This window comes from Vigna umbellata, chromosome 6, assembly GCF_029865625.1.
Source record: "Vigna umbellata cultivar VRB3 chromosome 6, Vumbellata_1.0, whole genome shotgun sequence".
Taxonomy (NCBI): Eukaryota; Viridiplantae; Streptophyta; class Magnoliopsida; order Fabales; family Fabaceae; genus Vigna; species Vigna umbellata.
This window is the reverse complement of record NC_142170.1, coordinates 748,347-771,427: the sequence shown is the minus strand read 5'-3', so window position 1 is coordinate 771,427 and position 23,081 is coordinate 748,347. Positions and strand designations below refer to the sequence as shown.

The following is a 23,081-nucleotide window of genomic DNA, read 5'->3' as shown; positions in this document are numbered from 1 at the left end:
CCGTTGCCGGGGACCAACGGTTTAGTCTTAGGTCTTTTGTTGTGTTAGTGTCTTTTGTTGTGTTAGTGTTGTGTTGTGTGATGTGTTTTAGGATGTTTAGTTAGTCTTGTTTGGGTTTACTTCTTTTATCGATTTTTGTGTTTTTAGAATTTTTATCATTTTTTTTTTTGAATTTTGTGCATTTAGTTGTTGTTTCTGGAAGTTTCAAATTATGTAAATAATGGTTTTCCCCCATATGTTATGTTTCTATATGTTTGGTTTAATCTTTGTTTGAAGTGGAAGTCCAGGTCTGGGACAGGTTTTGCACTACAATAGAGGAGATGACAGATTCTCAAGACTGGATATATGATCTGATCCAGAGTCTTCCCAAATTCCATGGGTTGGCACATGAAGATCCATACAGGCACCTCAAGGAGGTTTGATTAGTGTGTTTGTCGATGAGGCCTCCTGGTGTTTCAAAGGAGACAGTGTTGATGAAAGTGTTTCCAATGTCCCTTCAAGGTGTAGCAAGAGACTGGTTCCTATACCAGTATCCTTTTGATAGTTGGCAGGAAACACAACAGAGATTCCTCCACAAGTTCTTTCCAACAGCAAAGGTAAGCAGCATTAGGAGGGAGATCACTACCATTGAGCAATTTCAAGAAGAAAGCCTGCCAGATTATTGGGAGAGGTTTAACAGGCTCTGCACAGCCTGTCCAAACCACCAAATTCCAGAGCATTTGCTCTTGATTTACTTTTATGAAGGGCTCTTGGACAATGAAAGGATATTAGTGGATGTAGCTGCTGGGGGATCTTTGATGGACACAACTCCAACAGAGGCAAAGAAGTTGCTCTGCAAGCTGGCGGGTCAAAATCCAAGTGAGGTAGTAAAGGAAAAACCTGAGCAGGTTTACTGTAAAGTTGAAATCCCTACTCATGTATCTGAGGTTCAAGTAAATTTTAATGCTTTTGAATTGGTAAAACTTGAACCATTTAAGCCTGTTCTGGATTCTGATATTGATACACATGTGCACACTCATGCTGTGGATTCATTATTCCCTGTAGAGCACATTGACATACCTGATGTTCACTATCCTTGCACTGACCTTGATTTAAATGATAGCCTTGAGGATGCAGCTGATGACTTGGAGATTGGTAAGAAAATTTTCAATGAGCAAAAACAGGTTTATTCTGAACTTGAGATTCCAAACACTTTACCTGATTTGCTTATACATTCAAATGCCTGTGATTTGATGCACACTGATTCAGCTCCCTGCACTGTGCACACCAATTTCTCTCCTCACCCGTAACCTTCCATACGTCCCTCTCCGTTCTTCCCCCTCTTTTTTTTTTTTTTCTTTCTCTCTTTTCGCCCCAAAAAGAAAATCTCCCTTCCCCAACAAGTGGCGGCTGGATGCCCCCAAAAAAGAACTCTAAAACGAAGGTGCCCTATGGTGGCCGCTGGACTTCTCCATGGGCCCTGCTGGATATGCAACCTCTGGCCCCTCTACTTTTTACGCTACCCTTTTACTGGATGCTCTATTCATCCGCGCACCACCCTTTGCTGCTGTACGGCTTCATTCCATAAAGTTTTGTCCCCTAGCACTTTTGACTTCCTTCAATTAATTAATCACCACAAGAATGCACCTCTTTTCCATTATGTGGGCCGTGACCTATGTGGCATGTGTTGATATGCTTGACAAAATGAATTGTCATGGGCTGTGTTGGGCCGTGTGCAGCTTGCATTTCCAATTGGTTCCCTCCATGCTTCACGGCAAAAATGAATGGTAATGTGCTTTTAGCATGAATTGGCTGTGTGATGTGTATGTGGGTTCCAAGTTTTGCTTCCAAAAATTCATGAAGTGAATGACATGTTCTCCCTCTTTCACGTGCAGCCCCATCCATTCTTTACTTCACTAAAACAGATCCACCTTCTCCACTGGACGGTGCTTGCTGGAATCAAGCTCCAAGGTGCATAAACCAAGTTCTGGAAAAATGAAAGCCACTTCCTCTGCTGGACCGTGAATGTGGCTGCTTTCTTTTTTTTCTCTTTGCTATCCAATAAAGCCAAGCTATTGTATGCCTTGTTTAAGAGTGTTAGAAGGTCTTAGCATCGTCCAATGATCAATTCCAGCCACCACAATTACTAAACAGCAAGCAAACAATGCAAACAGATTAGAAATCACTCAACACTACTACAAAAAAGTGTATAGATAGCGCTTTTTTTTGTCATAGATAGCGCTTTTTAAGCGCTATCTATGACTGCGCTATCTATTAATAGATAGCGCTTATAAAAAAAGCGCTATCTATTGTTGTCTGACAATAGATAGCGCTTATTTAAACAAGTGCTATCTATTGTCAGACAGTAATAGATAGCGCTTAGTTAAATAAACGCTATCTATTGGTCAATTTTTAAAAAAAAATTAATAATTTTTCAATAAAATATTTCAAAAAATAAAAAAAAATCAAAAGAAAATATAAAATATTAGTTTTATTATGTACAAACATGTGCTATTTATTGGTTTATTATTTACAAAAAAAATATAAAATATTAAGAAAAATATGACAGACAAAAATCTAAAAAAGAATGTTCATTAATATGAATAAAAATTATTATACAATAATATTTTTAAATATAATCGTTAAGTCATCCCGTATGTGTCATAACATGACATTGTTTTATAAGATAATATATACAACGATAACATATATATCCTATTAGTACTATAAGAATGTATATCATCATAACATAACCTATAAGCATGTACTAATTACATGTAACACCAATCTTCTCTCACTTCAATAATGTGATTGTCACGACATTGTTGACATCTGCAATTAGAAAAATACTGCGTTGACATCTGCAATTAGAAAAATACTGCAAGAAATAAAAGTAATATAAAATTAGTTAAGTAAGCTATATGAGTTGCTGTAGTAATTTTGTTTTATCTAAACCAAAGACATGATGTAGGACATGCCAAAGAATATTCAGTAAGCTAATATGCCATGCTGGTACAGATTCATACGTTTAACATTAAAAGTGCAGAGAATGAAGTTATTTGTTTACTCTTCAAAGAACATTATGATAGTTTACTCATCCACACAATTTCACAGACATTTAATCGTCTAATGGCCTGCAAGACCAATGCACATAAATAGATGCAAAGACTAATTATAAATGACTGATGTTTACCTAGACAACATCCTACAGTTCTTTCTAGGGAATTTGAAACTAGAGCACATAATTCATTCGGGTAAGGATAGCTATAATTTAAAAATACCTGATCTGGAATGAGAACACCAAAAGATTTCGAGATGGATTTGGTGATATCTGAAATCAAAGGATACTTCAAGTAGCCAAGACCATCGGACTTTCTATCAGTTTGAACCCATGCAAGGTGTGAAAATACAATGATAACAACAACACTAATCAAGAAGAAGCAAACTTAAGAAGTGCCTATGGATAAGGCTTCAAAAAGATAATTATGCATTTAGAAAAAGGAACAGTAATAGATCACAATATATAAAGTTGCCTGTTTTCTTGGGCATGCCGCATGAACAAGTGGGAATATTGCGTCCCACTCCACAATGGCATACATCCTTCACAAATATTAAGAATAACATTACATCTGTAGCTCAAGAAAAAGACATTTTAATTATCAAGGTTTGAATGACTCATTGTACAAGATTTTTGTGTCGCACTCGACCAATAGCTTCTACTTCTACTTTAAATTATTTCTCAGCTTGGCCCCTGAAAAAAAAGTTAAACATGAATTACTTGTTTTAAGATAAACACTGGCCTACAGCAAAAAGAGAGTATCATTGGCGAGGATATATAAGGTTGGTTGCCACCAGGACAATCATTGAAGAGAATAACGAAGATCATGTCTAAGTCATTTCAATTATAATAGAGACAATTGAATATTTACAAGTAGTATTTTCCAGCAAAATTTTACTAAACTTGTTTGCTAGTAAAGAATTATATCTTGTCACATCATAAGAGAAAATAAATTTTCAAATTAAGTATTTATAAGTCACAATTTTATAATATAGTAATGCGTGATATAATAACAAAAATAGCAAAAATTTATAAAGTAGTTAAAATTATTAACATCAGAATCAAATTAGTATTAATCGGAGGAGCAAATTGCCATTTTAATATTCATTAAAATAAAAATTGCAAGAGTTTATTAACACCAGAACCCCATTCGTGTATCCTTATATTAGACCAAAAATAAATACAATAAGAAATACCATGTCCAATTATACCAGATATACAATCATACTAACCTTGTTTCACTTTGAGGCACTACTGTGATTGCCAGGGGTAACATAATAAACCGCCCTCGTTGCTGCTATCGCATAATCCCCTCTCTTAACAATCTTACCATCCAAGTTATTCCTGGGACAGTAGTCAAACAGTTGACAAAGAATAAAAAATGGTCCAAATAGTTAGATGGCCTTAGAAAGAAAGAACGTTCTTAATTCTACAAAACAAAGGTTTAAGGTACATGCTGACATTATGGAATTTTCACATATTATTTTCTTGCATCTATTACTGTTAGAGATAAAAAAGAAAAAAAATAATTTCAGACATATTCAGTGGGCCTGCCTGGCCAACACATCTTACTGAATGGAAAATCAAATCCACTGAAAACAACTCTTATATTTTAAAAGTTAAGATCCAAACATTATACCTTGCCTCATTTAGCACTGCTAACACTCGCTTCTGAAGTGTCAGTACTTCACCAAGTTCCTTTTTACTATAGCCTCCACACCTAAACATTGTCATAGTTCAGACTTAGATGTGGTTGAATGCTAAAACGAACAACATAATACGCTTCCATATATAAATTCAGTATTCTTGCCTCAATTTCAAATCATTAATCATTCAATCCCCCAATACAGGACAGGGTAAGAAATTCTATATCAGACATTGTCAAAATAATAATTACTGGAAATACAAAAACTTCTAGGACAGGTCAAATAAATTATATTTTACCAGGTTGATGATAAGCATTTATGTTATTATATATATATATATATATATATATATATATATATATATATATATATATATATATATATATTAAAAACGGGTGTTACAGCAAAACATTATAAGTTGTTAATAACATAAAAAAGCAAAAAAAAAGTGGTTTCATCCCCTATATATATTATAGGGAAGTAGTCATGTATGGCACAAAAGTGTAGTAGATAATAGCGGCACAGTCAGGCTCTTGAGAGTAAAGAAAAAAAATGATAGCTTTAGAATGCATACTTGACAAGCAATTAAAACTCAAGTCAGTTGCACCTCATCAACTTAAGAGACTACATACAGTAGTGAAGCAGAGTTGTTTCTGTCACATCAAGTAGAGGCTTTATTACATCTTCCTACAATCAACATGAAAACAACAGAGAAAAGTCACTTCCCCAGTGTTGATATTAGAACAAATATAGTTAATTATAAATTTAGACATGCTACTGCACTATAGCATTTGCTCTTCTTTCATGTGGAGGATACCTGTAGTAAGCAAGCAACAAATCAATAATTAAGCCATCAGATCTAAATTTTTTATGCAATTTGTTTTAGAAGAATTAGAATTGACATGGGTACAATGAGGTATTAAGTTGTTCTGTAAGACACAGTAAAATATCTATAATCTCCATCATCCAAAGTTAAAAATAGTTAGTTTATGAGTGCACCTTCTCTGGGAACTTCTCACGGTTCATTGATGCTTCAAATAGTCTCCAAAATCTGTGTAAAATCTTCCCACAGCAGAACATCACAAGTATTAGACGCCCGAAAAACTTAACTAGTGACAATATACCAAACTTTCTTTATCAAATGCTACCTAAACCCTAGGGTTTTTTTAACATACAAGACAAATCAGCAGTACCAAAAGAAGAAACAGAGAAAATATAAATAACCAACTTGATATTCGATGATAATTCGAGAAAACAAAGAAAGAATTTGAAGAATCACATAACCTAGCAGGAGCAGCGCAGAGAAGGAGCTTAGAGCATTCCAATTCGAACAATATGTGTGCATCCTCAGTCTGGTGGACAGAAACCTTCTTCTTTGTGGCCATAAAAAAGTGGTCGCCGGATGAATTGAACTTGACCAGAGTAACTTCCTTGTCGAGGCGCAAGCAGCAGTTGCGGTAGCCGCGGACGAGGTTGACGACGGCGAGGTAGCTGTCACGAGCAACGGTGAGGGCGCGCTCACCGGACGGGTGCAGGGCGAGGTTGTTGATAGCGGCGTTGCGGTGGACGGAAAGCGTGGTAAGATGGACGAAGCCATCCGTGTCAAAAATGGCGAGGGAGCCAGCGGCGTCGACGAAGATGAGGTTGGGGAAAGGGGAGATTGGGAGGGGCGTAGAAGGAGAGGGTGGTCACACAAGCAGAGTGTTAGTGAATGGAAAATAGAGAAGAAAAGGGAAGAATGAGCCTTCGAAAATCATGCCCTCGACCCCCGAATTCTCTCTCGCCAATTTCTTTGTGCTTCTCGACAAAACTCTAAGAAAGAAGTAAAAAAATAAAGAAAAAAGAAATAAGGATAGAAAATATAACCAATATTGTTCCCAGCCGGTCTCGAAGCCACATTCACGGCACCCACCTTAAGAAAACTGAAAACATTTTTTTTAAAAAGCGCTATGTATTGTGTTGGAATAGACAACGCTTGTTTAAGAAAACGCTATCTATTAGTCTATTTTAAATTATAAATAAAAATAATAATATTAATTATTTATAGATAGTGTTTTTTTCAAAAAGCGCTATCTATTGTCATATGTATAGATAGCGCTTATTTAAAAAAGCGCTATCTATCTTTCCGCACATTCATAGATAGCGCTTATTAAAAAAAGCGCTATCTATTTAGCGCTATCTATGATCAATTCTGTAGTAGTGCAAACAGTAATCACTGGACTGACATATGAGAGTAAAATAAATACTGGGAACAGCACAGAACGAATTTGAACAAAGTAAAAACTATACGTTAAAATAGACATCTAGACGAAACTATGAAAAAAATTGCATGGAAAACGGATAAGAATTGAACTCAAACGAAGACACACAAGTTGACACAAACAGCAGTAATCACTGGACTGACATATGAGAGTAAAATAAATACTGGGAACAGCACAGAATGAATTTGAACAAAGTAAAAACTATATGTTAAAATAGACATCCAGACGAAACTATGAAAAAAAATTGCATGGAAAACGGATAAGAATTGAACTCAAACGAAGACACACAAGTTGACACAACATTCACGCGGCAGCCAGCGAAAATAAAAATGGCTAAGATGCATTGGCTCAATTTCCATTTCTCATTTAGCTTTCTAATATCCCAGAAAGTTATCCAAAATTTTCCCATAATTAATAATGCAAAACAATAAGCTCAGATAATTCAAATTAGTTAAAATAAGAATTTCCGATCAAATTAAGCACAATTAGGAAAAACAGGAAAATACCGGACGTTTAAGCATAATTCCCCGACTAATTCTAGCACATTAAACTAAGTGAAGTGAGGAAAATATTGGTTCATCACCGTGCTCGTAGAGAGAGAGGGCCAGCACAGAGCCAGACATCTGCTGAGACACATGAAGCAGAGCCATTCCAGATGAGGGACATGTATATGTCTCTTATAGGGGCTCAGTTGCAGTCCATTCACAGAGGGCAGGTGGCCACTGCTGAGATGATTGTGGGGATGCATGATACACCTCCAGCCCACAGGTGGACTATGGATGAATTCCATAATGTGGTAGCTTGGCCAGAGGAGCAAGTGCATGGAGGAGGAGCTGGAGCAGCTGAAGCTTCAGCTAGAGAGATGGAAGAAGATGAAGCTGATGATGATGATGCATTTGAAGATGATGAAGATGAAGAGGAAGAGGAAGATACAGAGGACAGCTCAGACTGATGAGGAGCTGAGATAACATTTACTGATAAATGCTATCATATGATTATGCTTTTGTGGTTTAAGTTTTCTGAACTTATTTGTTTTTGTTTTTAGATTAGGGTTTGATGTACTCTATTTGAAACCTGATTTCTTGTGATGGTTTGCTATTAACTGTGATTGTGTGATAAGTAATACTGAATGATGCTTATGATTAATTGATGTTGAGATGATGTGCACATTAAAATGCTTATACAGGTGATTCACAAGCTTTGTGAACAAATGCATGATATCATGATTGTGATTGTGAAATTAAGCAGGATGTGTATGTTAAATGTGAATGAGCTTATGTGTGAGATTTTGAGCTTCAGAGTTGTTATTGTTGAATGCTATTACTTTCAAAGCATGAATGGTTTTGCCCAGGTTTTCTATGATTGAATCAATTGCTTGTTTTGCATCATGTGATCAAGGCCATTTGTTGAAAACCTTTTTATTGGCCAAATTCATAAAATCAGCCCACTAAAAGAGAACACTGTGTGTTCTATCTTTTGAACCCTTAGCCTTGAATATACACTGAAAACCCTTAGTTGAAAATCTTTACCTTGAGTTAAGTAAAAGATCTTGTGTGGTATTGTTAAATATTCAAGTTTGGGGTTGTTGGGAAAAACATGAAAAGCATTGAGCTAAGAGTTAAAAAAAGTAAGAATATGCAAAGAAAAAGAAAAGAAAAGAAAAAGAAGCAAAGCTCAATGCAAAGGCAAAAGAAAGTTGGGAATGAATAAGATGATTGTGTTGTTATGATTCTATTAACTCAAGGATTTTGTGATCCAGAAAAACCAATTTTCTTGTTAGCCCAGCCACATTATAAGTCATAGAAAAGTCCTTGTGATGATGCATGCTTGTGAATGTTTTTGATTGTGGTAAAATGAAAGGCAAAGTTAATTCATGTAACATTGTGATAGTAGAGTGAATGAGTGATCATCTCTTATACACTTGAGTGTGAGTGAAACACTTGACTGAGTGAGGAAATATCACATGAACACATGAACATCCATGTTTAATTGATTGATCATTCATGGAAATAGCATTTGTTGGAATTTAAATGACTTTGTGAATACTAAAGCATGTGCACATCTTGATCGAACTCTTGGTCATAAGTTTGAGTGAAGTTTTTGCTTATCTTGAAAAGAAGAATTTTGAATGAAGTGAATCATCATATGAATTGGTTTAAAGATAGAGTTACATCTTATTTGCTTGAGGACAAGCAAAGTTTTAAGTTTGGGGTTGTGATAACAGTTGAAAAACTGTTATTTTCATGATTAAAATTGACACTAAAAGCAACCTTTACACTTAGAAACTAGCTTGAAATCATGCTTTTCTGTATATTTTTGGAAATAAGAGAACTGGACAGGTTTATGCTTGATTTCAGTGTTTTTGTGCAGGTTTTAAGGTGAATTTGGTAAAAGAAGTGAAGAAGGAGAGAGATGAAATCAGAAAAGACAATAAAAAGTGCAAAAGGAGAAGCCGAAGTCACCGCTCAGCGGCAGTTTACCGCTGAGCGGCACTCAGGAGTTTGCGGGAGGTCCGCTGAGGGGCAAAATGGCCGCTGAGGGGAGAAAACAAGTCACGCACTCACCGCTGAGCGGTATTTTACCACTGAGCGGTACTCTGGAAGTCACGGGAGATCCGCTGAGGGGCAAAATGGCCGCTGAAGGGAGAAAACAAGTCACGCAATCACCGCTGAGCGGTAGTTTACCGCTGAGCGGCACTTTAATGGGCTTGGACTTGACTTTTTGTAATTTAAGAATGATACATAAGCTTTAGGGTTTCCTAGGGTTAGGTATCTCTGGCTGGAACGAGGCAAACACTCTCTCTACCACCCCTTTGAAGGAGGATCTTGGATGCTGAGGCTTCCGCTTCACCTTTTTAGGGTTTATTCTTTCATTCTTTCATTGTAATTCATCTAGGTTCACCATGAATATGGTGAACTAACCTCTTTATGTTTGTTGGGGAATCAATGTAGTCTTGTGAAACTCTCATATATGGAATCTGTTTTTACATCTTTTAATTAAGACTTATGCTTTCTTTCATCATTAGTTAGGGTTTTTCCTCTTTGTTTAATGCTTGCATGGTTTAACTCATTCGATGCATGATTATTGGTTTTGTCGATACGAGAACGTACGGGGAAGTCTAGATCTGGGGAATTTCTCCCAATTTTATATTGGTTGTCGTTAAGCTCCTGTACTTATGAACTAATCATTAGGAATGCTAGGAATTGTATGAACTCGTGATTAGGGAGAAGCCTTCTGGAAAGGTACATTAGAGAGTGGCATTAACAATGGTGATTTGATCGTTGAATTCCTAAAATATATGAGAGTGGATAAGATGAAATTGAACCCCAACAACATATCCATACATAAATTTCATTGAAAGTGTTTATCTTTTGCTTTTTGCCATTGATCACAATTCATGCATACATGTTTATTTTCTGTCTTGCATTTTAAACCCCAATTAATTCGTTTGTAAGTCTTAGTTAATTAAGAAATCATATAACTAAACTAGGCCGTGAGTTCTTTGGGAAGAACGATACTTGGTCTTACCAAGTTTTATTACTTGAACGATTCGGTCATACTTGCCGATTGAAAACAAGTTTGTGACATCATAATTTGGTGTTCATAAATTTGTCCATCAACCTCCTCCACTCCTTCCACTTCCTCCACTTCGTCAACTTCGTCCACTTCGTCCATTTCCTCCACTTCGTCCACTTCCTCCACTTTCTCCACTTCCTCCACTTCCTCCATTTCCTTCACTTCCTCCACTTCCTCTATTTCTTCCACTTCGTCCACTTTCTCCACTTCCTCCACTTCCTCCACTTCCTCCACTTCGTCCACTTCGTCCACCTCGTCCGCTTCGTCCACTTCGTCCACTTCCTCCACTTCCTCCACTTTGTCAACTTCGTCCACTTCCTCAACTTCGTCCACTTCCTCAACTTCCTCCACTTCGTCCACTTCGTCCACTTCCTCCACTTCGTCCACTTCCTCCACTTCCTCCACTTCGTCCACTTCCTCCACTCCCTCCACTGTGTCCACTTCGGCCACTTCGTCCACTTTGTAAACCTCGTCCACTTCGTCAACTTCCTCCACCTCCTCCACTTCCTTCACTTCTTCCACTTCCTCCACTTCCTACACTTCCTCCACTTCTTCCACTTCCTCCACTTCCTCCACTTCCTCCACTTTGTCCACTTCCTCCACTTCGTCCACCTCGTCCCCTTCCTCCACTTCCTCCGCTTCCTCCACCACATCCACTTCATCCATTTCGTCAACTTCGTCCACTTCGTCAACTTGGTCCAATTCCTCCACTTCCTCCACTTCCTCAACTTCCTCCACTTCCTCTACTTCCTCCACTTCCTCCACTTCCTTCACTTCCTCCACTTCCTCCACTTCCTCCACTTCGTCAACTTCGTCCACTTCCTCCACTTCCTCCACTTCCGCCACTTCGTCCACTTCGTCCAATTCGTCCACTTCTCCCTTTTGTCAACTTCGTCCACTTCCTCCGCTTCGTCCACTTCCTCCACTTCCTCCACTTCCTTCACTTCCTCCACTTCCTCCACTTCCTCCACTTCGTCAACTTCGTCCACTTCCTCCACTTCCTCCACTTCCTCCATTTCCTCCACTTCCGCCACTTCGTCCACTTCATCCAATTCGTCCACTTCGTCCCTTTTGTCAACTTCGTCCACTTCCTCCGCTTCGTCCACTTCGTCCACTTCCTCCACTTACTCCACTTCCTCCACCTCCTCCACTTCCTCCACTTCCTCCACTTACTCCACTTCCTCCACTTACTCCACTTCGGCCACTTCGTCCATTTCCTCCACTTTGTCCATTTCGTACACTTCCTCCACTTCGTCCACTTCTTCCACTTCTTCCACTTCTTCCACATCTTCAACTTCTTCAACTTGCTCCACTTTGTCCACTTTGTCCACTTCGTGAACTTTGTCCACGTCGTCAACTTCGTCCCCTTCCTCCACTTCCTCCACGTCCTCCACTTCCTCCACTTCCTCCACTTCGTCAACTTCGTCCACTTCGTCAACTTCCCACACTTCCTCTACTTCCTCCACGTCCTGCATTTCCTCCACTTCCTCAACTTCCTCCACTTCCTCAACTTCCTCCACTTCTTCCACTTCCTCCACTTCGTCCGCATCCTCCACTTCGTCCACTTCGTCACTTCGTCCACTTCGTCAACTTCCTCCACTTCCTAAACTTCCTCCACTACCTCCACCTCCTCCACTTCCTCCACTTCCTCCACTTCTTCCACTTCGTAACCTTCGTCCACTTCGTCCACGTGGTCCACTTCTTCCAGTTCCTCCACTTCCTGCACTTCGTCCGCTTCGTCCACTCCCTCCACTTCCTCCACTTCGTCAACTTTGTCCACTTCCTCCACTTCCTGTACTTCCTCCACTCCCTCCACTTCCTCCACTTCGTCAACTTCGTCTACTTCGTCTACTTCATCCATTTCCTCCACTTCGTCCACTTCCTCCACTTTCTCCACTTCCTCCACTTCCTCCATTTCCTTCACTTCCTCCACTTCCTCTATTTCTTCCACTTCGTCCACTTTCTCCACTTCCTCCACTTCCTCCACTTCCTCCACTTCGTCCACCTCGTCCGCTTCGTCCACTTCCTCCACTTCCTCCACTTCGTCAATTTCGTCAACTTCGTCCACTTCGTCAAGTTCGTCCAGTCCCTCCACTTCCTGCACTTCCTCCACTTTGTCAACTTCGTCCACTTCCTCAACTTCCTCCACTTCGTCCACTTCCTCCACTTCCTCCACTTCGTCCACTTCCTCCACTTCCTCCACTTCCTCCACTTCGTCCACTTCCTCCATTTCCTCCACTTCCTCCAATGTGTCCACTTCGGCCACTTTGTAAACCTCGTTCACTTCGTCAACTTCCTCCACCTCCTCCACTTCCTCCACTTCTTCCACTTCCTCCACTTCCTACACTTCCTCCACTTCTTCCACTTCCTCCACTTCCTCCACTTCCTCCACTTTGTCCACTTCCTCCACTTCGTCCACCTCGACCCCTTCCTCCACTTCCTCCGCTTCCTCCACCACATCCACTTCATCCACTTCGTCATTTTCGTCCACTTCGTCAACTTGGTCCAAATCCTCCACTTCCTCCACTTCCTCAACTTCCTCCACTTCCTCTACTTCCTCCACTTCCTCCACTTTCTCCACTTCCTCCACTTCCTCCATTTCCTTCACTTCCTCTACTTCCTCTACTTCTTCCACTTCGTCCACTTTCTCCACTTTCTCCATTTCGTCCACTTCCTCCACTTCCTCCACTTCGTCCACTTCATCCACCTCATCTGCTTCGTCCACTTCGTCCACTTCTTCCACTTCGTCCACTTCGTCCACTTCGTCAACTTCGTCTACTTCGTTAACTTTGTCCACTTCGTCAACTTCGTCCACTTCGTCAACTTCGTCCACTTCCTCCACTTCCTCCACTTCCTCCACTTCGTCAACTTCGTAAAATTCGTCCAGTTCCTCCACTTCCTCCACTTCGTCCACTTCCTCAACTTCCTCCAGTTCCTCCACTTCCTCCACTTTGTCCACTTCCTCCACTTCGTCAACTTCGTAAAATTCGTCAACTTCCTCCACTTCCTCCACTTCGTCCACTTCCTCAACTTCCTCCAGTTCCTCCACTTCCTCCACTTTGTCCACTTCGTCCACTTCGTCCACTTCCTCCACTTCGTCCACTCCGTCCACTTCGTCCACTTCGTCCACTTTGTAAACTTCGTCCACTTCGTGAACTTCCTCCACTTCCTCAACTTCCTCCACTTCTTCCACTTCCTCCACTTCCTCCACTTCCTCCACTTCCTCCACTTCCTCCACTTCTTCCACTTTCCCCACTTTGTCCACTTCCTCCACTTCGTCCACTTGGTCCCCTTCCTTGACTTCCTCCATTTGGTAAATTCGTCCACTTCGTCACTTCGTACACTTCGTCACCTTTGTCCACTTCGTCAACTTCGTCCATTTCCTGCACTTCGTCCACTTCTTCCACTTCTTCAACTTCGTCAACTTCCTCAACTTCATCGACTTCGTCCACTTCGACCACTTCGTCCACTTTGTCCACTTCGTCAACTTCTTCCACTTCGTCCACTTCCTCCACTTCGTCCACTTCTTCCACTTCCTCCACTTCCTCCACTTCCTCAACTTCCTCCACTTCCTCAGCTTCCTCCACTTCCTCAACTTCCTCCATTTGGTAAATTCGTCCACTTCGTCACTTCGTACACTTCGTCAACTTTGTCCACTTCGTCAACTTCGTCCATTTCCTGCACTTCGTCCACTTCTTCCACTTCTTCCACTTCTTCAACTTCGTCAACTTCCTCCACTTCCTCGACTTCGTCCACTTCGTCCACTTCGTCCACTTTGTCCACTTCGTCAACTTCTTCCACTTCGTCCACTTCCTCCACTTCCTCCACTTCCTCCACTTCCTCAACTTCCTCCACTTCCTCAACTTCCTCCACTTCCTCCACTTCCTCCACTTCGTCAACTTCCTCCACTTGGTCGACTTCCTCCACTTCCTCCACTTCCTTCTCTTCCTCCACTTCCACCACTTCCTCCATTTCCTTCACTTCGTCCGCTTCGTCCGCTTCGTCAAGTTCGTCAACTTCCTCGACTGCCTCCACTTCCTCCACTTCCTCCACTTCGTCCACTTCCTCCACTTACTCCACTTCCTCCACTTCCTCCATTTCCTCCACTTCCTCCACTTCGCCCACTTCGTCAACTTCCTTCACTCCGTCCACTTCGTCCTCTTCCTCCACTTCCTACACTTCGTCCACCTCGTCAACTTCCTCCACTTCCTCCACTTCCACCAACTCCTCCACTTCGTCGACTTCCTCCACTTGGTCCACTTCGTCCACTTGGTCCTCTTCGTCCATTTCGTCCACTTCGTCCACTTCCTCCACTTCCTCCACTTTGTCCACCTCGTCCACTTCGTCCACTTTGTCCACTTCGTCCACTTCCTACTCTTCCTCCACTTCGTCTACTTCCTCCACTTCCTCCACTTCCTCCACTTCGTCCACATCGTGAACTTCGTCCACCTCTTCCACTTCCTCCACTTACCCCACTTCTTCCACTTCCTCTAGTTCGTCCCCTTCGTCCACTTTGTCAACTTCGTCAACTTAGTCCACTTCGTCCACTTTGTCCACTTCCTCCACTTCCTCAACTTCCTGCACTTCCTGCACTTCCTCCACTTCCTCCACTTCCTCAACTTCCTCCACTTCCTCCACTTTTCCACTTCGTACACTTCGTCAACTTCGTCCACTTCGTCAACTTCACCCATTTCGTCAACTTCGTCCACTGCCTCCATTCGTCAACTTCGTCCACTTCTTCCACTTCGTCAATTTCGTCGACTTAGTTCAGTTCGTCCACTTCGTCAACTTCCTCCCCTTCCTCCACTTCCCCGACTTCCTCTACTTCCTCCATTTCCTCCACTTCCTCCACTTCCTCCACTTCCTCCACTTCCTCCACTTCCTCCACTTCCTCCACTTCCACCACCTCCTCCACTTCGTCCACTTCCTCCCCTTGGTCCATTTCGTCCACTTCGTCTACTTCGTAAACTTCGTCCAGTACCTCAACTTCGTCCACTTCCTCCACTTACTCCACTTCTTCCACTTCCTCCACTTCCTCCACTTCGTCAACTTTGTCCACTTCGTTAACTTCGTCCATTTCCTCCACTTCTTCCACTTCTTCAACTTCGTCAACCTCCTCCACTTCATCCACTTCGTCCACTTTGTCAATTTCGTCAACTTCTTCCAGTTCGTTTCATCCACTTCCTCCACTTCGTCCACATCGTGAACTTCGTCCACTTTGTCCACCTCCTCCACTTACCCTACTTCTTCCACTTCATCTAGTTCGTCCACTTCGTCCACTTCGTCAACTTCGTCTACTTCGTCCACTTAGTCCACTTCGTCCACTTCCTGCACTTCCTTCACTTCCTCAAATTCTTGCACTTCCTCCGCTTCCTCTACTTCCTCCACTTCCTCCACTTCCTCCACTTCGTACACTTCGTCAACTTCGTCAACTTCTTCAACTTCGTCCACTTCATCAACTTCATCCACTTCCTCTACTTCCTCCATTTCGTCAACTTCCTCCACTTGCTCCACTTGCTCCACTTCGTCCACTTTGTCCACTTTGTCCATTTCGTCCACTTCGTCTACTTCCTCCACTTCCTCTACTTCCTCCACTTCTTCCTCTTCGTCCACCTCGTCCACTTCGTCCACTTCCTCCAATTCCTCCACTTCCTCCACTTCGTCCACTTCCTCCACCTCGTACACTTCGTCAACTTTGTTCACTTCGTCAACTTCGTCGACTTCCTCCTCTTCCTCCACTTCCTCCACTTCGTCAACCTCGTCAACTTCCTCCACTTCCTCCACTTCCTCCACTTCGTCCACTTCGTCCACTTCCTCCACTTCCTCCACATCGTGAACTTCGTCCACTTCGTCCACCTCCTCCACTTACCCTACTTCTTCCACTTCCTCTAGTTCGTCCACTTCGTCCACTTCGTCCACTTCGTCAACTTCGTCCACTTAGTCCACTTCGTCCACTTCCTCCACTTCCTCCACTTCCTCAAACTCCTGCATTTCCTCCACTTCCTCTACTTCCTCCACTTCCTCCACTTCGTCCACTTCCTCCACTTCGTCCAGTATGTCCACTTCGTCCACTTCCTCCATGATGAATCAATATTTTACTGATTTCACTTAGTTTATTGTACCGGATTTAATCAAGGAATTGTGCTTGAATGTACAGTATTATCCTATTTTTCCTAATTGTGCTAAATTTGATCGGAAATTCTTATTTTAACTAATTTGAATTATCTGAGCTAATTATTTTACAAGGAAAATTTGGAGATACAATTTGGGACATTTGAAGGTTAAATGAGAAATGACAATTGAGTCCAATGCATCTCAGTCCTTTCAATTTTTGCATAGTGTTGCGTGAATGTTGGTGTCAACTTGTGTGTCCTCGTTTGAGTTCAATTCTTATCCGTTTTCCATGCAATTTTTTTTCATAGTTTCGTCTAGATGTCTATTTTCACGTATAGTTTTTACTTTGTTCAAATTAGTTCTGTATTGTTCCCAGTAATTTTTTTACTCCCCTATGTCAGTCTAGTGATTACTGTTTGAGTGTTCTAATATGTTTTTGCATTGTTTGCTTGCTGTTTAGTACTTGTGGTGGCTGGAATTTATCATTGGACAAGGCATCTCATGGCCTAAGACAAAATGGAGGAATATTTTATTCTTTTTGGAAGGAAGTGGGAGACACCAAAATAAACAAAAGAGGAGACCACCACATTGCAAACTCACGGTTTTATAACTCTTTTGGAAGATAACAATTTTATTTTGGAGGAAACCACACTCTTTAAGTGAATGCCACGACAATATAGAAGAATAGATGGACTTGAAGTGGAATCAACGAAGGGGACCACATTCCTTGAGAATTCACGGCCATATGGGAAAAGAATTACATCTTGCATTGGTTTTGTTTATTTTGTCCAAAGTTGGACAACACGTGGGCCACCACTTCACGGCACATGGGAGAGAGATTTCGTGTGTGTTGAATTTCATTCAATAAGCATTATAAGGAAGAGGAATAACTTGGAGGGCCCATGCTCACTTTTACACGTCCAGAGAATGAAGAATTGGAGAAAGGGCTTGCTAAATATTCAATATATTTTTGGACAACATTGAGGGGCCACCACATTTTTTCTCCTTACGTGGTTTCAATTGGATTGAGAAAGCATTTCATTCTCCTTTTTGAGGGGCTGTTACGGAAAAGGATAAACACACAAAACAACTACCATTCTCTCTGCTGAAACGAAAAATTGGTGCAGCAGCCCACACGGAAGAAAGCGCGGCCCACATCTTCAATTTTCCAGCAAGCACACGTCCAGTAAACATTACACGGCCCAGCAGCCAGCAGCTTGAGAAAGGTGGTGCGTGAAGAAAGAAGCACCCAGCAGCCACATGGGAAGAGGGGGGTGCATCCAACAGCTCCAGCAATTTGAATATTGGGAGCGTCCAGCAAAGCAACACCCACGGTCCAGAGTGAAAACAAGTCCAGCTTTGGAGAAAAAAAGAGCTACCGGGAGGAGCCACCACTCTCTGGTTTTTGGAGGGTTTTTCTTGAGGCTTTTGGCGAGAACGTTTCAGGGGGGGCTGGAAGAAGTCACACTGCCTGGTGTCCAGCCACCATGCTCTTGAAACTTCACTTTAGAAACATTTGTTTTTCTTTCTTTTATGAACGGAAGCTTGTGTACTGTTACGGATTTTTATCCAATTGTTTCTCACTTTCTTTGATTGAGATGTTGATTCACTTTAATGGAAGCTTGCACGCTATTACGTTTCAATTGGCTTTTGATTTTATTTTGATTCATACGGAGGTAGGGATATTACGGACATAGGAGAAAGCGTTATTGGATATTGATTTTTTAAGGTAGCGGAAGTTTTTCTTTTCTAGTCCAGGAAGAGTGGTTGATTCACGGGTGGAATGTGGAGCCGCCACCTTGGGAGGGTCTTTCTTTGAGCATTTTTAATTTGTAGAAATGGATAGCATGTTGTTACGGGATTCTGGATGAAATAGAGAAGCAGCAGCACGTGGAGGGAGACAATGGCTCCAAAGCATGCGTCCAGGGAGTTGCTACCGAGAGAAGAGGAAGTGCGTTGACTGATTTTGCTTTGGAGTTTTCATTCGGAATGTGCTCATAATTGCTCACAAGTTTCTTTATATTTTCTTTTTTCTTAACGCATGAAACCGAGAACCATTCCTTATATTCTATGCATATGAATAGGAAGCTTCACCGAGATAAGGAGGAAGAGCAATTGGTGTGCATCATCTTTTAGTTCAATAGTTGATATTTTAATTTGGTTTTGAATTCACTTTTTGTGTTTTTGTCTCAATGCATTTAGATCTGCACTTTGATTTAATTTTGTTCTATTTGAATTTTGTTTGATGGGTTGTTATTATTTGTCGTTGCAATTTCCAATTTTTCGTTGCAATTTGATTTTGTTCACTTTCATGCACTTTAATGCTTTCAATTATGTTTGATTGTATTTAATTTCCTGTTTTAAGTTTAGTTCATTTTGAGTCACAAAAACACTTTCAAAACCCCCCCACTCTGTGTTTGACCTGAGATTTGAACCAAATTTGGTCCTTGAGAGACGACCTAGGAGTCATGTCCTAGCACTATACTGCATTCTTTTATGCAAACAACTTTTGTGGGAGGTGCGACCCTCTCATCACTCCACTTCCTCAACTTCCTGCACTTCCTCCACTTCCTCCACTTCCTCCACTTCCTCCACTTCCTCCACTTCCTCCACTTCCTCAACTTCCTCCACTTCCTCCACTTCCTCCACCTCGTACACTTCATCAACTTCGTCCATTTCGTCAACTTCGTCAACTTCATCCACTTCGTCAACTTCGTCCACTTCCTCCTCTTCTTCCATGTTGAGAGGGTCGCACCTCACACAAAAGTTGATTGCAAAATTAATGTAGTACAGTGCTAGGAAGTGACTCCTAGGTCGTCTCTCAAGGACCAAATTGCGGTTCAGTCTCAGGTCAACACGTAGTGGGGGGTTTTGTGGTTTTGTTTGCGGATAAAAATTAAATACAACTGAATATAAATGAAAGCATTAAAATGCATGAAAACATTAAACTGAACACTGTAACAGATAAATATCCGAACACAATTCAAACTATTCAAATGCAACACTTAAACTAGAACATTAAATGCACAATGTTGTAAGCTAAACATAAAAAAAAACAATTCATCACAGAAATGACAAAAAGAAAACGCTTGAAAAGTTAGTTTAAATAAGTGAGTAAGCTGTTGTAACATAAAATTCGTGCTGCACCATTTTTTTCCATCCGAGGCTCTAACACCACTCATCCTCTTCCAACACGTCGTCTCTCAAAGCAAAATAAAATGAATTCTTCAAATGAAAAAGCACTGCACCCCTAAATGAATGAAACACCGCTTGCTACGTTTTTAACAAAAACTCATTATATGAGGGAGGTGGCTGCTGCAGCAAAGCGGAATCATCCTCTCCCCTCTCCGTGTGCGCCATCTTTCTCCAGCAAAAATGAGATGAACTTCTAAATTAAATCCCCAAAGCTCAAAATGTTCACAAGTCAAAGTATCTACACGTGGCAGCTCCTTTCATGATGGGACAGTGTTTTCTTTCTAAATGAAATAAAAGTGAAAACTTTGCTCAAGACCGTATGATGTGCCCTTCTTCTACAATCTTCTACAATGAAGGATGAATTAATCTTCTTCAAGGAAAAGTCAATCAGCCATTACTCCTAGCTGGACGTGACTTCCCACCAACTCTCACCTAATCCACTTCTTCATTTCCTAAAGAAAAGAAATTTCCAAAAGCTTAGCTACTTTCCCTCTACTAGCCGTAACATCCCTGCACCCATCTTATCACCTCTTCACCCTCAAACAATTGGAAGAACAATTCTCTTTTCTCCCAGCAGCCGTGACCCCTATTACCGTGATGCTCTCTCCCTTCAATGCTTCCAACCGTGCATCATCCTCCTCACTGATCACCGTGCTATTCTCCATACTTCCAGCTCAGCTCCCGTGCTGCTATGACCGAGAGCTCCCTCGTCACAGCCTCTTCATTCCCTTCCCCAAAAATAGTGTTCAAAAGCCAAGAGAAAATAAAACAGTAACCAGTGGCGGAAACCAGAGAAGAGTGGCAGCTGCACCAGCTCCAGGCCGAGAGCTTCTAAAAGAATTCACCTAATGTGCTGCTGCTAAGAACCATCCGAGAGAGTGGCGGCTGGATGCCACCCCTAAAAAAACCGAGACACATTCTGCTGTGTGCTTCCATTAAAAAGATGATTCCCTCTCATGGTGGCGGCTGCTGCTTGAAGGCTTCTTCCCGTGAAGCCCTTGCTAGATACACCCCTGCTGGACCAGTTGCTGCCATCTTCTTGGACGCGTGCTGGACTTCAAAGCTGCTGGACAGCTTCTTCTTTTTGCCACCACCTTCTTTCTGGACCCGTGATTCAGCTATTCAAAAGCGTGAAGCCTATGCTTGCTCCAATGCTTCCAGTTGTGACCCGTGATGCGTTTGCTGCTGTCCACGTGCATTCAACTCCACTGCTGTTGGACGTGTGTTGTGCTGGAAAATGAAGCCCAACGTGCTGAATCCCTTTCTCTCTAATCTCCGTGACTCTACTCAGTCGGTGCAACACTTATTTTTGCTGGACCGAATCGGCGTGGATCTTCCAATAGCACCCCTTTTTGCTGCTGCCAAGCTGGACCTCTTCAATTGGGCCGTGAGCTGCTGGATGCTCTTTACTCCAAGCACTCCTTCACGTGGACCAGGCCGTGGAATGTTAATGCATGTGCTTCCAAAAAGGTCGTTGCTGTGTGCACCCCCAAGCTTGTTGGACCAGCTCTTCTCTTTTTAGTTTAAACAAAATTGATGTCCCATTTTCTTTTGACCTCCAAATGTCCCAAATTGCATTTTCAAAATTTTCCTACAATCCAAAATGAAAATAATAAGCTCAAACAATCCAAATTAATTAAAATAACAATTTTTGGTCAAATTAAGCACAATTAGCAAAAATAGGAAAATACTGGACATTCAAGCACAATTCCCTGATTAATTCTAGCACAATAAACTAAGTGAAATCAATAAAATATTGACTCATCAAAATAGACCACACTTAGTCTTTTGCACTCCTGGGCAAAATCAAGACGCAAATCAAGGAATAATTCAAAGGACATAAGGGAAGTGACGCAAACTCAGCACACAGGAAACAAAGATAAACAAAGAAACAAACAAAATTACACAGTTCTCAAGAAATCTGGACAAAGAAAAGATGTAGACAATATCCAACACAGAATCAAAGAAAGCAGATACTCGTGAAATTCTCCAAGCACTTCCAAGCATGGCAAAATGATCAATCAGCTTGAGAGGTGAATCAAAAGCAACAAAACCTCACAGATGCACTATCAGTGTTTCTCTCAAGTGTCTAAGGTAAAGAATTTCAACTCAATGCACTCAAGAAAGCAAACAACAACAGACTTGGCAAGCCTCTAATCAACACTCAAAACATATGCATGTTCAAATCAAAAGGTCTTTTCATGGACGTAATGGGGCAAGGACAAGGGAGGATAAATATGGATGAGAAGCTACAAACGAAAAGTAATAGAGGAGCAATGGGGAACAAGTGTAGACACAGTCAACTCACACCCAAAACCTCTAATTCAATCCTCTTCTTGACTCCATTATTCACAATTTTTTTTATTTTTTTTTTCTCATTTTTCTGTAAATTTTTTTTCTTTTCTCATCTTGTCTCTTTTCTTTTCTCTCTATTTAGGACACAACTGTAAGAGACAAGATACACAACATATTTATGAAATAAAACAAGAAGAGGAACTGACTAACCAATTCATCAGAATCCCCAAGGAGACCACACTTGTTCCCAAAACACTTCCAAAGCTCCAAAATTCCCTAAGGTTAAGGTAATAATGGTCTTTCACTTAGGGCTAGTGTATGAGCTTCAAAACAAAGAAATGAGGAAAGTGTAGGCTCAAAATGGGTTATCAAAAGGATTAGAACAAGGTAAGCTTATTTGGCTAGAGAGGCTCAAGAACAAAAATGCCTTTATCACTTCCAAACATGCATATCAATCAAGAATTATCAACAAGAGTCAAGCCAAAGCATATGCGCAAGCAATCAAGAGACATATCACACACAAGAAAGAACATAAAGTGGCTCAAATCTCACACAGGGTAATTCTGTCACAATCAATTCAACCTCTCAAACATCATAATCATCTTCCCAAGCAAAGAAAAGCAAGGATTTCAAACCAAGTATCAAGAAAGGGAAGGTCAAGTCTACAACCTAAACAAAGTCCATAAATCAAGAGAAACATGTAAAACTGTACACAAGACAAAACATAAACTACCTAGAAAAGAAAAAATTTAACCAAGAAAACAAAAACTTACGAAGAAAAATAAAAATCTCCCCCAATAGACCACACTTAAACTACACAATGTCCTCAATGTGTCATAAGCATAAGATCAAAAATAAGAACAGTGAACAGATCATGGACAAGTGCAATAAAAGTAAGGAAAGGGGGAGAAGGGAAAAAGAAAACTCCCCTGATCATGGTGGCAGTTGCCAATTTTG

General features: G+C 41.1%; 1 long non-coding RNA gene across 8 annotated transcripts; it reads right to left on the bottom strand.

Annotated features, from left to right (window-relative positions):
* Positions 1–2,553: 2,553 nt before the first annotated feature.
* Positions 2,554–6,547, bottom strand: LOC148196549 (uncharacterized). 8 transcript variants are annotated; one of them, XR_015780339.1, is made up of 7 exons: positions 5,968–6,509; positions 5,683–5,734; positions 5,258–5,370; positions 4,677–4,757; positions 4,270–4,381; positions 3,261–3,730; positions 2,554–2,857 (listed from the first exon to the last, which is right to left on the bottom strand). It is a non-coding gene; the product is annotated as an uncharacterized LOC148196549 (long non-coding RNA). The 8 variants fall into 8 exon arrangements; XR_015780341.1 differs by having other exon boundaries at positions 2,554–2,811; positions 3,261–3,354; positions 5,683–6,514; XR_015780340.1 differs by having other exon boundaries at positions 3,261–3,354; positions 5,683–6,513.
* Positions 6,548–23,081: the final 16,534 nt, after the last annotated feature.